Raw genomic sequence first — 16702 nt, forward strand, 5'->3', positions numbered from 1 at the left:
TCCAGAACAGAGTGCTTCTTGTGATGTGGGCAAAATGCTTCTGTAAATGAAGTTTAATATTGCAGCAGTTTTTTTTTCAGCATCTGTGTCCTATAGGATGGGTGAAAATTTCGATTCAGGTTGCATTTCGAGCTGAATTTATCAAATGCATACTTTCTGAAACATTATGAGAAATGAAACACTGCAATCCTATTTCACACTTATTTGAATTTTGCGATGCAGTTCTCCAACCAACCAATGCTTACAAAAATGCATATATTAGGGAAAGTGCATAAAAATGAATATATGAGTGAAAATAACATGTAAAAATGACCTGTTTGATAAGAAATGGCTTGCAAAAATGTGTTTGTTAGAAAAAAAATTGCACTAAAATGCTGGACTATTTTCATGAGGATTTTGTTAAAAATAAATTCACAAATTGAATTCACAGATGTGGAGAACTGAATTTAAGGTTGGAAAAAAGAAATGGAGAGAACTGAAATGGACAGATCTTTGCATCCCTCGTGTCACACTGCTGGCTCTAGTTAAGCTACTGATCTATTAAATGTGGACCTAATCACCCATTTCACCAATCAAGGAAGATCTCTTTCTAAAAAGATTCAGTTCCTTTTCAGAAGTTCCAGGATGTGGCTGTTGGTCATCATGATGATTGTACAAGGAACTGCAAATCCAGCAGAACTCAAAAGCAAAGCCCAAATGAATCCTGAAAGAACTATGAATATTGTAAGTTGAACTCTTAAGCAGATAAGCACTATAGCTGAATTAATGGCTCAGACCTGGTTCATGCATTTGGTTGACAGAACTACTGCAGTGGTGGCAAGTGGTGGCAAGCCATTCCCCTCCACCATGCAGGTGGCTTTCATAGAGAGCAGGGCCATCTGCATTAATGTGATTCTTCCTTTCCCATTCATAGGAGAGAAATCACATGATTTCACATAATAAGATCTCAAGTGGAGGGCATAGTTCATGGTGAAGTAGAGGGGCTATTGCAGTGCCATACTTGACCAAATATGGAAACTGGGGTTATATTGTTCTTACTCCTGGGTACTGAATATTCAGTGATGCTTATGAAGCCATTCTTATAACACCTTGTTTCTAAGAACAAATGTATACCCAGTATTTCACAAAGGATTACGATTAAAATGAAATGGCTGAGTCCTTACAAAGACTGTCTCCATACAAATATATTTCAGAATGTGCTGTGACAGAGGCCCTCTTCAGGTGTTTAACCTGAACGTGTAAGAACAAAAAGCGTGTAGGGAGCTCTTGGTGCACCTGCTCCATTTCCGGCCTTCCTGTGTTGAGCATAAAGGTCTGAAGAGGCAGCGGCATCACTAGCGGGAGTGCGGGGGGTGCGGACCTCCAGCGTGCGCCCTCCCAGGGGCATGGACATGGGTGGCTGGTCTAGCGCGTGTGCGCTCCAGGCTGACGGTAGAAGGTCCGTCCAGGTTTCACTGCCAGCGAGCGGGTGCCTGCTTTCGGCATGCACCGGACCGGGTGCCAGAGGGCAGCGGCGTCACTAGCGGGAGTGCAGGGGGGTGCGGCTCTGGGTGTCACCCCCCTCATGGTGTCACCCGGGTGCGATCCGCAACCCCTGCACCCCGGTAGTGATGCCCCTGTGAAGAGGACTTGTTCACATGTATAAGCTTGCCTATGATTAGGAACCTTGCATTATCAGGATTCACGATCATTCAGCCAAATACACTTGTGAGCCCCTTCAGACTTTACTATGAAACACACAAATTTCAGGAGTGGAGAGGACAGGGCCAGCATACACAGGGGCCTGAAGACACTTGAAGAAAGCTAGAATAACATCATCAACCAATGTTATAGCATTCAGTGAAGTTAAGCGCTCTAGTTGATGTCCATCATAGGTTCTAAAGTTTAGAAGCATAAATGTACATAGAAGCATATGTTGTTCTTAAGATGTGAGTGTTCTTAGTCAAATACTCTGGATTTCCCCCCTCTCTAACAGATGGATAAATGCTACTATTCACTATGTTTGCATGGGGATAAAGTTTCTGGCATAGCTATATCCATGCATGGAGGGGATGGATCCAGAGAAACTTAAGTCTTTTAAAAGTGATCAAAATGCCTTGTACAATACTTTTTTTTTTGCATTCTGTTTTGTTCTGACTTCCTTTACCTCAGAACATTTCATGTATCAGCTGAGATAGTAGTTCACAAAAGGTTATGCCATAATAAATTTGTTAGGATGATATTTAATTAAGTCATACTCAAAGTAGACCCACTTAAGTCAATTGATTTCAGTTGGTCTACTTTGTGTAACTGGATATCACCCTAAGAGTGCAATCCTGTACATGCCTACTCAGAAGTAAGTCTCATAGAGGTGAATGTAACTTACTCTCAGGTGAGCTGGTACAGGATTGGAGCCTTACAGAGCAATGCAAATCAGGGGAAGCTGGCATAAGTGGCGCTGGCACAAGAGAAGCCAGTGTAAAGTTCTGCTGCATCCAGTTGCTGTTCAGGAGCCTCTGGATTGGCTGAGCCAGGAGCTGCACAAAGGGACTAGAAAGTAAAATTCTGCTCTCCTAAATACTCCTACCGAGGAATAAGCCCTCTCCACTGAAATCTATTGTGTTTTCTTTCTTAGACTGACTTTTTTCCTGGTGCAAATTTTGCCTGGATTGGGACCGGCAGGAGCACTCCAAACATGAGTCGGATGTGGCCTACGTCCCATCACCTTGGCCCCTCCCCGACACACCCCTGACACACCCCAGGAATGCCCCTTTTTTGGATCTACACTGGCTTCATTTATGCTGGTCTTAGCTGAGCCTCGGCTGAGCCAAGCTGAGGGATTTACACCAGCGTAGCCTGGCTGAGATGGGACCCAGACAGCTCAGTTGAAGATCCGTCACATCCAACTCCCCTCATCTCGGTGTAAATGTGAGTTGGATTGCACCCTTAGTCTTTAAGGTGCCACAAGACTCTTTATTCTTTTTGCTACAACAGATTAACATGATTACCACCATGGAAATATTTGATTTTTTAGACATATATTGCTTTATACTAAAAAAAATTCAGAGTGATTTATAGCATATATGATAAAATAAAACAAAACATATTCATATTTAAATTAATATTTAAAATGAATTGCTCTGAGACATGAACATTTTTTATTTTTTTGAGGCATGACTCACTGTTTGCTTTTGCCTGTTTTGGTAGTCTTTATTCACTTCGAAGATGGTGTGCTCATGGTCCTCCAAATATCCAAATTCATGAATACAAAGAGATAGAAACATATATATTAATTCCTATACAGAGTTCTGAAGATCGAACTGAACTCATAGGATAGTCAAGTCAGAAACAGCCATCCTGCATTATGTAAGAACCAAGCGTTGGGGCACCTCTTCAACTTCCAGCAGCTGCTTTCAGCTTCTGCTCAGGTGTGGGGGGAATTTGGTCACACTAATGTTTGTTTTTCATTCTTGCAGAGTGAAAAAATCCAGTACTGGGGATATCCTTCTGAAGAATACGAAGTCATCACAGTGGATGACTATTATCTGAATGTGAACAGAATTCCAGGTAGAAACTTGAGGACCCAAATAAATTGTAATATATGAAATCAAGTCTATCTATTTGTACACTGTCCACACTTTATACATATCATCATCATCATCATCATCATCATTTACTACCTGCCCTTTACCCAAAGGTTCCAGGACAGATTACATCAATTTTAAAACACAGTATTAAAAACAACCTACAACTTTCTAATTAAGAAAGAGAGGATCATATGAATCAGAAGGAGTCATATTGACTAATATTATCATGGATCTTACTATTCCAAAATAAGAGTATAGCCTTTGGATTTTCAGAGATATTATATCCTGTAATTTCTTGTACTGTTGCTAAAACCAACTTCCAAAATATTATTTTTGAACACCTCCCCCCCAAAAAAATAGAAAGGTAGTGTGGCCTACTGTAGATTTTGAGTTGTGTTTTTTTTCTTATGGGCCAAAGTGGCTACCTTTGTGCATTTTTAAAAAAAGGAAGAAAGGGGCGTGCACTTGCTTCCCCCTCAAAAAGCTCAAAGGTATCCACTTTGGCCCACTAGAAAAAAAATCCTAATTCTACAGTAGAGTAACACCATTATTAGGACACTAAACAAACAAACCACACACATAAAAAGAGGGCAGAAATATTCTCCAGAACAGAGAAAGCAGACACCGTATGAATGCATCAAGTCCAGAAGATGGAGAGATAGCCTGTCCTGAACTGGGTTGCACTCCCTTGGAAGGATCAGGTGCATAAAGTGGAGGTGTAGTGGAGGTGCTCCTAGATTCAGCCTTGTCATTGGAGGCTCAGGAGGCCTTGGTGGCTAGGAGTGCCTTTTTCTAGCTTCAGCCCCTTTTGGACAAAAATGACTTGGCCACTGTACTCCACGCTCTGGTAACTTCCAGATTGGATTATTGCAGTGAATTCTATGTGGGGCTGCCCTTGAAGACAACTTGGAAACTTCAACTGGTCCAAAATGCAGCGGCCAGATATCTGGCTGGGGTTCAGAGCTTGGAAGTAACTAGTTACAAGTAATGAATTACTTGTAATTCATTACATTTTTGAGTAATGAGTGGGTAATTCCTTTACATTTTGATTGTAATAGAACTAGGAGTAATTTTACTACTTTTGTGAAGTAATTGTAACGTTTCCAGAATTACTTTTGGGCATTACTTGGGGGGGAGCAGGGGAAGTCTTCTGCTCCTCTGATGTGTGGATGAAAATCATGTGCCTCAAACTGGGCTTCTGTGCAGTGTCACTCTTTCCTCATGCTCTGTGGATGGGTAGGAGGTGATGAGGGAGGAGGCGGAGAGTGAGATGGGGTGGAGTGGAGAAAACAATTATTTTAAAAAATGGATAGTGGTGGTGAAGAATGGAGTGGAGGGAAAAAGGAGCCGGAGGTGAAGAATATGGATAAAGGAGGCAGCAGCAGAATGGAGATAAAGAACTGTGGAGGTGAAAGATGACAAAGTGCGCGCGTGCGTTCGTGCGTGCGTGCGTGCGTGCGAGAGAGAGAGAGAGAGAGAGAGAGAGAGTACTGTGTTTGCACTTGGCAAACTGGCCTCCACCACCCTCTCTGGCTACTGTGCTGCATTTGCAGTATTTTAACTTTTTTGCATCTCAGGGGAAATGTGTGCTTGGGTGAGTGTTCCTTAGTTGGTGGCAGGGCAGGGTCTGGGAGGTGGTTAAGTGAGAGAGATTATGCTGGCTGGCTAAGTGGGGGGGGGGTTGCACTTGGTTTGACATGCAAAGATCTGAGTAGTGGCCTCAGCCTCTCTCCCCCCCACCCTTACCAGCGGGGAGACCACCATTGCTATCTTATGAACAAAAATAATTATTGTACTACCTCTGTATGTGTTTATTTTTAATGTTGTTTTAGGCTACTTAGATGTGCAGCAGCCAAGGCCAGCACCTTGTAGGTGTTTTTTTCTAAGTAACTGGAATGTAATTGTAGTGATTACTTTGGAGGAAAAGTAAAGTAATCAGTTACTTTCAGAGCAATTGTAATTGTAACAGTAATTACTACTTTTTTGGGCCATGTAACTGTAACTGTAATTTATTACTTTTTAAAAGTAATCTTCCAAGCTCTGCTGGAGTTCTATTTAGAGCTCACATAATCCCTATTTTAAAACAGTTGCATTAGTTGACAGTTTGTTTCCATGCCCAAGTCAAGGTGCTCATGCTTGTGTTTAAAGCTCTAAACAACTTAGGTCCCAAACACGTGAAAGACTGCCACCTTCCCTACAGACCAACGTGGATGTTGAGAATGGCAGAAGGGGCCCTCTTGGTAGTTCCACCACTCTCAGTAGTTTTGGGGGGAGAATGGCCCAGGAGAGGGCATTCTGTATACCAGCCTCTAAGTTGTGGAATTCCCTTACAACAGAGGCGTATCTAGCATCTTCACTGAACAGTTTTTGTCATATGCTGAAGATGCATCTCTCCACCCAGGCTTTTTATACGTGATATATATATATTTTTAGGACCCTCTCATGTTGTGAATGTAATTTATTTTAAACTTTTTTTTAATAATGTATTTTATATGTTGTGACCCACCCTGGCTGAGACCCACTGGTGAAGGGTGGGTGGTGGTCATGGTGATGATGATCATAATAATTTTATTATACTATTACTATTATTTAATAATGTATTATTCAGTCTTATAGTGGCACCAGTACTTTAGAATGCTGTTCCTATTGAACTCAGACAGGCAACTAGAATGTTTATATTTTGTTGGCTGCCAAAACACTTTTTGTTTTACCAAGTGTTTGTAGAGAATGAATTTGATTAATTTCATTCAGTGTCGGCCATTAGTTCCGTATTGTATGATTTTATGATGTTTTAATGATTTTATTGTACACTTCAATGGCATTTTTCTTATGAGATGGTGGTTTATAAATATCTTAATTAATAAATATCATTTTTTTTAAAAAAAATCCATTTCACAATGGTCTAATGATGGGCTATAGGGAATATAATAATCCCACTCTGCCTTGCCAATGTTTGCTCCTTAGCAGCACTGCCTTGAGGCTAGAAAACTCATGAGTTGCAGCTGTTGAAATTATATAACCATTCAACCTCCACCTCCCCTTGCTGTGCAGATTATGAAGATGTGCTCACCTTTCTACCCCAAAAAATTGTATAGCAGGAAAGCAACCAAGTGTTTGTTTTTTTGCTTCACCCTCTTAAACAGGTAGCCCTAAGGGTCAATAGTGGAGGACAGACTCTTATAAGACAGCCAATTAGGATGCACTCCTGTGAGTGATTGGACAGAATGTTGACAAGGCTATGAGATGCAGGCATGTTTGGTTGGTACACAATGCCAAGTGAAGCAGCACATGAGACAAAAGCTACATCTGTTGAAATTACCTCTTCTATACAACGGTTCAAACTATTTGTGAGAGAGGAACCATGTAGTTCAATCTTTCAGAGGAAAAGCCGCTAGGAACTCTGTGATTTGGAGCAGAGAATCTGTGAGTGGATAATGTATATATGTGCATGTGCACACATGTTCTCTCTCTCATATACACTCACATACACAGAGCCAGTTGCCTTTCCATTCCAAAAGAAAAATAACAACTTGGACTCTTTTCCCCAGTTCATTTTCACATAATATTTAGTTCAGTCCTGAGCAGAGCTAGGATTTGAACTTGGCCTCATCACATCCAAACTGAACATTTTAGCCGCTGTACACTACTCTCTTAGTATTAATATTATGAGTTACATTACAGAGAGTTTAATTTTTGAAGCTTTTTTATTTTTCAGGTTCAAAGTCACCTATATTGCTACTTCATGGTTTGACCCTGGAAGGCGATGACTGGGTAGACAATCCACCTCATCAGAGCCTAGGCTTCATACTAGCAGATGCCAGCTATGATGTGTGGATTGGAAATAGTAGGGGAAACTCCTGGTCTAGAAGACACAGATATCTTACAATTGATGAAGAAGCATTTTGGGATTTCAGGTAAGTTTTTTGGTCTGAAATAACTGCAGTTCACCACTCAAGGTGCTGTTGTAATTTTATTCCTTTGAAGGAATCCCCTGCATGACATAATTCTTAATTTTATGTAGTTGGTGGTTGCTAAATGTCATCCTTGTGAGATAACTTTAATCATTTTATGGAGGTGCAAAGTGTTTTTCAGTAGATCATACAGTAATATATTCTAGAAATGAAGGGAAGAATCCCAGCTCAGACTTCAAGTTTAGAGATATTAGGAGTGAGCTAATCATGGTTTTATTGACTTGGCAATAAACTGATTCACCACCACTCCAAATCTGAAAATGGTGTTGCTCATTTCCAAGTAAGACCCAAGTGATGTCTGGCCAGGAAAAGAAAATCTCCTGCCTGTGGAAAGCATTTGCAGGCAGTGAATGATCGTGGGAGTTTGCAAGGCCACACAATCCCTTGCTTATTTTTGACAGCTTTGTGCAACCTTTATATTTAACATTTATATGTAAAATACTTTGAATGTTTTAATAGAAAAGCAGCATAAAAATAGCTTTAATACAATGATATCTAGGGGCATAGGGAAGAAAGCCTATATCCCCAACAACCACTGTTGGTCTGGCAAAAGCCCACTCCTTTCAGCTTTCTATATAATCCTCTATTCAACCACAAAGCATTTTACAGCATACGTTCTTCATAAAATAGTAGGCTAACCAAGAGTAGTGGGCAATAAAATAAACCAAATCAAATAATTTTGCCTCATTTTGCTATATCCTAAGACTTACTAGTGCTCTTACAGAATCTTCTGAAATGTCTGCACAGGTTTTTTTAAAAACTTTTCTGGAAAGTAAAGTTTCCTTGGTCATCTACTCTTACAATCAGGGCTCGTTCCAAAGGACAGCCAGGTGGGGCACTGGCCTGAGGGCCCCTGGAGCTACAGGGGCCCCTAAGGGGGCCCTCTGCTCCCCTTCCACAGGAAGCATATATTGTAAGCAGAGCTGGCCCCAGACATGCTGAGGCCCTTGGGCACAAGCCTGCCCCAGGCCCCAGCGCTCCTCTTCCATGATTCACTGCAGGATCGCTGCTGCGGATCGCACGGCAAGAGCTTCGGGGCTCCACCATTCCCTTTCTTAACCTACCTTGTTCTGCGGTTGCACACACAGCAGTGCCCTTAACAAAGATGGCAGCACGCGCATCCCTGCCATGAACCAAGATGGTGGCAGAGGCTTCAGCTCCTTAGGGAAACCTCAGCCTCCATCTTTGTTAAGGGCACTGATGTGTGCACAACCCCAGAACAAGGTCGGTTAAGCAAGGCAATGGCAGAGCCCAGAAGCTCTCACCGTGTGATCCGCTGCAGCGATCCTGCAGCGAATCACAGAAGGGGAGCCCTGGGGCCTGGGGCAGGCTTGTGCCCAAGGGCCCCAGCATGTCTGGGGCCAGCCCTGCTTACAATATATGCTTCCTGATATGCCTCCTAAGAGTAATTATAGCTACATTTAATTCAGTGCCATTGCTTTTAATCAAATAAAACCCAGTGCTATGGCCAAAGTACATTTCATATAAGAATTCTGTGGGTGGAAAAACTTATCATAGTTTTTCTTGGGGGATTGCATCACAGTCCTGATCACACACACACACCCTCCAAGCAGCAGAGAAGAACATAGGAAGATGCCTTAAACTGAGTCAGACCCTTGGTGCATCTAGCCTAGTACTGTCTACACTGACTGGCAGCAGTTTTTGAGCAGGGTTCTCTCCCAGCAATATCTGGATATACTAGGGATTGATCCTGGGATTAAATCAGATCAGGTGCTACACCACTGCTCTGTAACTTTTCCGCAGAAAATTTATAGGCACCATTTTGGTCACAATTTTATTGGAGGGGTGAAGGAAGGACACTGGGCAAATGTTAGAAGAACCCCCTCATGCAGTAGTATAGTGGCAAATTGAAAAGTGCAGAGTCTCTTCATGAGAGTCATACCACTCTCCCTCACAGCCATGCCCTCCTTTCCACTTTCCCTCATCGCTCTTGCTTTCCGTGTTGCCTCTGAGTCCACACATCACTACAACAGATGTTCTTAGGAGCCAATCATCATGAAAGGGGAGGCTGTATGTTAGATCCTAAGAAGAGTCTTCTCAGTGACTGATTCACCCCCTTTAACTCTGATTGGCTCCAATCAACATGAAAGGATAAAGACTCTAACATGCTTCTCTTTGGTGATGATTGGCTCGTACATAGGGACCTGGCTGGGACCCTATGCCCAAAAATGTAAGGGGTCTGTGATCCCCCATGACCCTGGATGACTACACCCCTGCTCTCTGTCTCAATGTCACTGTCTCAATCCACCTTGGGCTTCCCATGGGTGAATTTAAAGAAAGAATCCTACAAATGAGCAGTTTGACACTTCTACACACTTACTCAGAATAGTAATGGGTGAACTCCTCTCAGCTTGATACAGAATCAGGCTCAGAAAATAGCATGGCTTTTTCTTTTAGCTCTGTTCTGAAACCTGTCACAGTCCCAATGACATCAGTGGCCATGTCATGAGGTCTGAGCAGCACCCATTGTTGTTGTTATGTGCCTCCAAGTCGACTATGACTTATGGCAACCCTATGAATCAGTGACCTCCAAGAGCATCTGTCATGAACCACCTTGTTCAGATCTTGTAAGTTCAGGTCTGTGGCTTCCTTTATGGAATCAATCCATCTCTTGTTTGGCCTTCCTCTTTTTCTACTCCCTTCTGTTTTTCCCAGCATTATTATCTTTTCTAATGAATCATGTCTTCTCATGATGTGTCCAAAGTATGATAACCTCAGTTTCATCATTTTAGCTTCTAGTGATAGTTCTGGTTTAATTTGTTCTAACACCCAATTATTGGTCTTTTTTTGCAGTTTACTGCAGCTTGAAACCAAATGTCCTTGGAAAATATCTGCCTTCTTTCTACCTTAGCACATAGTTTAGGTATTTAGTTGTCTTTTATTCCCTATAGTAGTTTACTATACTATAGCTAGTGGTTTCTAGGGTGGATATGTGAGCATATTATAAATGCACTGCATTCTGATTGATGGATCCTGGTTTGCAGTTTACATGAAATGGGCATCTATGACCTTCCCACCATGATAAACTTTATTCTGCAGAAAACTGAACATGAGAAGATCTACTATGGTGGCCATTCTCAGGGAGCCACTATAGGTATGTCAAGCATGAAGGCTGGCATTCACTTGTGTAGAAGAGGAAGTCTTGTCTTCTCTTATCTGTGACTATGCTCTTTACTGCCACATCTTAAGAACTATAGAAATACTGGAGAAGGCTGCCCAGGGATGCTGTATCAAAGAATCAGGATGAGTTGGAAAGCGTGAGTGCTGAACTTTCTCCCAGCTGTCTGTGGAAATGAAAATATTGGTCGAGTCCTTGCATGCATTGTTGCACAATACACACCTATTGCATTGTTTTACCTGCATGTAGCTACTTATACTCTGAGACTCAAAATAACTTGCTGTGAAAATGACCCACCATAAATGTGGCGATAAACTGAATAGCCTTTTTCCCATTTTTCTTAACTTGCCGTTTTTCCTCGTTGCCTTTCTTCCACATAACTGGTGGCTTCAACCAATATATAACACCAGACATCTAGAGTTTAGAAAATTGGAATACTTTGTAGCCTTGAATTTTGTATCATATCTAATTCCCTACAAACACAGGTTGACATGGTAAATTACTAACTTGGTTTTAAACAAGTTTTTGACTGTAAATACTGCATTGCATTGCATCCCCCCCTACTTTTAAAGGATGCTAAATGGAGCTTTTCTTGCCGTTTTCCAGCTTTGATTGCATTTTCTGTATTTCCTGAACTGGCTGAGAAAATTAAGATATTTTTTGCCATGGGGCCCGCATATACGCTTCAGTACAATATAAGTCCCCTTGTACAATTATTACGTTTCCCACGCACATTGATAAAGGTATGTGTGAAATGGATATTTTTTAATATGGGGAGTGTTACAAGATTAGTAATGTCAAATGTTATTTATCTAACCATGTTTTCATAGCTTTTAAAAAAGCATTCAAAACATAGGTAACTTGACGGGATGTGATAGTTTTGGGATCTAAACCACAGGTGAGGAATCTTTTTCGCTCCACAGGCCAGATCCTTATCTGGATCTAGCCTCACAGGCCAAATTTGAGAGGTGAATGGGTCTGCCCACCTATCACTCACCTGATGTCAGGTGATTGGTGCTTTGGCATCCCACAATTGGAATTTCAAAGCACCATGCACAGCTGTTTCAGCTCTACTATCCATCAGCTTTCTGCAGGCTATTCTGCAGAAAACTGAACATGAGAAGATCTACTATGGTGGCCATTCTCAGGGAGCCACTATAGGTATGTCAAACATGAAGGCTGGCATTCACTTGTGTAGAAGAGGAAGTCTTGTCTTCTCTTATCTGTGACTATGCTCTTTACTGCCACATCTTAAGAACTATAGAAATACTGGAGAAGGCTGCCCAGGGATGCTGTATCAAAGAATCAGGATGAGGTGCAATAGAATTCCCCACAGGTAGGGAATCCACTTGCACGCTTGATCCAGCAAGCTTCAGCTTTACCACCCAACAGCAGATGGGCAGTAGAACCAAAGCCTACTTTCCGTTACCAATGAATAGTTGGGAGCACACTTTAAGGCTCCTGATTGTGCGTTGGCAAACACATCTCAGCTTGCCTCATACCACATATGATGTCAGGTGTGAGGCAGGGAGAATGACTTTGTGGGTCAAATTTGAACATTTGGCTCATAGGCCAGAGTTGCCCCCCAACAATCCTCTGTTGTTCAAAGCACACACTTGAACACTTTCACAAAAGATTTTTTTTAGACAGTAAATATTACTGTAGACACTTCTTAGGGGAAAAACTCAAAAGAACAAGTTTTAAAATAACCTTAGCTTTTAGAGGTTTATTAAATAACAATACTGTGATAGCATTAACAGTGTATGGGTATGTATGTGTGTTTCCATTTAGGAATGGGCATGTAGACTCAACAAAGAAATTGGGCATAGCTCAATGTGGGAAGGTGGCATATTAATAAATTAAGTCCAATGTGGGAAGGTGGCATATTAATAAACTAAATCCATTAATCACCTTCAATTCATATGTATTAAGAACTTCAGAAGAGCCCAACTGTATCAGACCTGAGGTTCATCTAGTCCCTGCAAGCAGGACCTGAGTGCAACCCCTCTCTTTCCATTTGTGATTTCCACCAACTGGTATTCTGTAGCAATTGCCATTCTTATCCTTCATGAATTTGCCTACCCTCTTCTAAAACCATTTATACTGGTGGCCATCGCTACATCTGGAGGGATAGATTATCTTAAGTTAGCCTGGGCAATGCTTCTAGGTGTACTGCACAAGAATATAAAAATAAGGAAGCCAGTCCAACATTCTAACCACTACACCATAGTGACTGCACATACACTAGCTCAGTGAAAAACCTTAAGGCACCAGTGTGCTCATAGAGACCTACCAGAATGTCCTCCATGGTCTCTGCTCCCTTCATTGCACAATTAAAAATTATAATGGCCACCAGCTTGTTTTAACTATCACTGAGACAGTTAGGCCTTCTACCTTTATAATTGGCTACATAATCAGAAATGGTCACTACCAGCAGAGAAAAGAGAGACCAGTTAAAACTGTCCCCTTTCTTCTCCAATGGGAACACTAATTAGAACTCAGATAACAGTTCTAATTGGACAGGACCCGTAGAGAGAAGAGAGAAGAGAGAGAATAGTTCTAACTGGACACTATCTGCAGGAGTGCATGTGGATTCCAAGGAGAAAAGAGGAGTGGAAAAGACGGCGAGTGAACAGCTGTACCTGTGCCTAGGGTTACCAGATGTCTGATTTTTGGCTGGATACTCTGGATTTTGGGGTTCCTCTCTGGGTCCTCTTATGTGTGCCATCCTGAAATCTGCTCTGGAGGATTGGGGGAAAATTCAGAACAGATCTAGGGAGCATACAGAGGGAGGAGAGGGGGAGATTGTTCCATTGCACCAGGAGAAATCCTTGCACTGATGGAACAATTGCCTGAGCACTAGGTGGAATACAACCCACAAAGTTGTTTTTTTTTTAACTTATTTATTGTAAATTGCCTTGGAAGCTTTTACAGCTGAAAGCTGGCCTATAAATATAGTAAAGAAATTTGTACAAGCATTAGGTCATGGCAACAAAATCTGTGATCTCTGGAAAAAAATAAGTAAAATGAGTCTTATTCTTATATGAATCAGCTACAAAAACACATCTGTTGTATTAGGAAATGCACTGATTCACAATGTAAAGAATCTCTGAATATTTTACAGATTATATTTGGCAAGAAAGAATTCTGCCTGCTGAGTCCAAGACTCAAAGACTTTGTGGCTCACATGTGCAGCTGCCGGCTGGTAGATGTAGTCTGCAAACAAGCTCTTTTACTTAGCAGTGGATTCAACAAGAACAATCTAAATGTGGTAATTATGTGTGTTGATATATTTTTTAGACTATCTGTTTTTCTTTTCATAGTACTCAAATAGGCTTGCTTTTTTTGAAAAAATGCACATACTCAGCAAACAATAAAGCTACTTAATATGCTATGAATATGCTATGAAAAGCAGCAGGTAAAACTCAACACTGATAAAAATGTTTATCTTGAGTGCTTGGTTTGTTGTTGTTATGTGCCTTCGAGTTGTTTATGACTTAAGGCGACCCTATGAATCAGTGACCTCCAAGAGCATCTGTCATGAACCACCCTGCTCAGATCTTGTAAGTTCAGGTCTGTGGCTTCATTTATGGAATCAATCCATCTCTTGTTTGGCCTTCCTCGTTTTCTACTCCCTTCTGTTTTTTCCAGCATTATTGTCTTTTCTAGTGAATCATGTCTTCTCATGATGTGTCCAAAGTATTATAACCTCAGTTTCATCATGTTAGCTTCTAGCGACAGTTCTGGTTTAATTTGTTCTAACACTAAATTATTTGTCTTCTTCGCAGTCCATGATATGCGCAAAGCTCTCCTCCAACACCACATTTCAAATTAGTTGATTTTCCTCTTATCCACTTTTTTCACTGTCCAACTTTCACATCCATACATAGAGATCGGCAATACCATGGTCTGAATGATCCTGACTTTAGTGTTCAGTGATACATCTTTGCGTTTGAGGACCTTTTCTAGTTCTCTCATAGCTGTCCTCCCCATTCCTAGCCTTCTTCTGATTTCTTGACTATTGTCTCCCTTTTGGTTAATGACTGTGCCAAGGTATTGATAATCCTTGACAAGTTCAATGTCCTCATTGTCAACTTTAAAGTTACATAAATCTTCTGTTGTCATTACTTTAGTCTTTTTGACATTCAGCTGTAGAACTGCTTTTGTGCTTTCCTCTTTAACTTTCATTAGTATTTGTCATGAACCTGTAATGGTCATGAGTTATTGAAAAGCTAATAACAATACTTTGGCTCCCGTAAGGGACTCTGGGAGATGGTTATAGTTAGAAAAGACAAGCCTTTGCCAATTTGCAAATTTGAGTTTCACTTCCCAGCTGAAGACAGTTAGAAGAAGCCTTAACAAGCTGCACCTGTTTATCTTTGCTGATTAGCAAGTGCCTGGTACTCAAGGTCATCCTTGGCCTGTACAGTTGGAAAACACAGTTGGGAGGGGGGCCTGAAGGTGCAAAAATGTGAGAAACATCGAGAAGAAAGTTACATCAGCCAATTCCTGATTGGTCAATTAATCTTGGACCGTTAGGATCCTTTCCTCTTAAGTATAGGGCTAGAGACCCATAGCTTTTGTTCTCTGTTCTCTGCCTATGCTGACTGGCACCAGAGTTCCAAACCTTTCTGCCTTATGGTTCCAGGGGTTGCTTATGGGAAGGCAACCTATGTCTGGTTCCATTGCTTTATGTTGAACATCCATCTCTCTTAGGAGAGGTGCCACGCAACCAACTACCTCGTGAGTAAGTAGTTAGGTGAGTTAGTTTGTTATTTTCTTGTTGTGTGTATGAATTCTCTTGTAAGAACCTAAACCCCTGTTGGGTGAATGGTCTTAAAGGATTACTTGCTGCTATATGATATGTGCACTTATATTTCTTAATAAAAGCTACTTCTATTTAACCTGGTGTGTTCATTTGAGAGAAGGGGTGGTTCTGAATTCAGTACTTTGACCCATCTCAGTCACTCACTACCAAAGAGGGTTAAGAAGTTGAAGGCTTGGATTTTAAGTGTTAAACCAGAGGTGCCTGGCAAGGAGTGTAACTGTGACTCTTGCCTTTTAGGACCTTGGTTTTATATATCTTCTGGGCTCAGAGATCCCCTGGCTCTGAGTGGACCGTATACAGGGGTGGTGGCAGCCTACCTTCTACCTTGCAGGGTTGTTGTGAGCGTACACAGCCTTGGCAAGGGTGAAGTAATAGCTTTTTGGTTCCAGTCTCATTTCCCTAAGGGTGGGGGTCTGAGCCTGATGCATGAACCCAGTACCTTGAGGGTCTGGGGGGCATGACATGGCTGGCAGCGGTGAGGATCGAAGCCATTCCTGCTCTTAAGTGAACACGCTGTGTGAGATAAGTGCATTGCAGCAAGTTGTAAATTTGAAAGAGACTTCTGACACAACCGTTTGTTACTTTGGGTAGTAAGGTCAGTGCAGAATGTCGCAAAAGATAAAAACCAGATCTCAAAAGAATGGAGCCGAGGATGTGCACCTGGCAGACACTGCGTTGCCTAGTCAGCTTGTTCAGCTGGAGGAAGGCGCTGCTGCTCTGTCGTTTATACCTCAGCCTTCTGCGGATGATAAGGAGATCGTGTTTAAGCAAACTGAGGAAAGTGAGGAAGATAGCGAAGATGAGGAGGAACAAGATTCGGATGAGGAAGAGCTGCCTAGGAGTATGCAGCGCTACCTAGCTAAGCAAATGAAGTTGTTGTCTCTACAGTTCAAGGCTATGAAGGAGGATCGCCGGAGTAGGGAAAGTTTTGCTTGTGAGTTGCAACAACCGCGAGGAGGAAGACCAGACCTCCATAAAAAATCTTTTCCGACCTTTCGTGAGACAGATGACATCTTTACCTTTTTTCAAGTTTTTGCTCACTCTTGTAGAGACCAAGGTGTGCTTAAAAAGTACTGGATGAGTGCTTTACGCATTAACGCTGAAGGCGAATTGAGAGAACTGTTGAACTCTTTGCCAGTGGAGTATGCAGATAATTTTGATTACTTTTATGCTCTGGCCAGGTCCCACTTTACTTTAA

The 16702-nt window shown here is 41.7% G+C and overlaps 1 pseudogene; it reads left to right on the top strand.

Moving 5' to 3' along the window:
* The first annotated feature begins 624 nt into the window (after window positions 1–624).
* LOC133389655 (lipase member M-like) overlaps window positions 625–16702 on the top strand; it is a 47371-nt pseudogene continuing 31293 nt past the window's right edge.

This window comes from Rhineura floridana, chromosome 7 (genome assembly GCF_030035675.1).
Source record: "Rhineura floridana isolate rRhiFlo1 chromosome 7, rRhiFlo1.hap2, whole genome shotgun sequence".
Classification (NCBI taxonomy): Eukaryota; Metazoa; Chordata; class Lepidosauria; order Squamata; family Rhineuridae; genus Rhineura; species Rhineura floridana.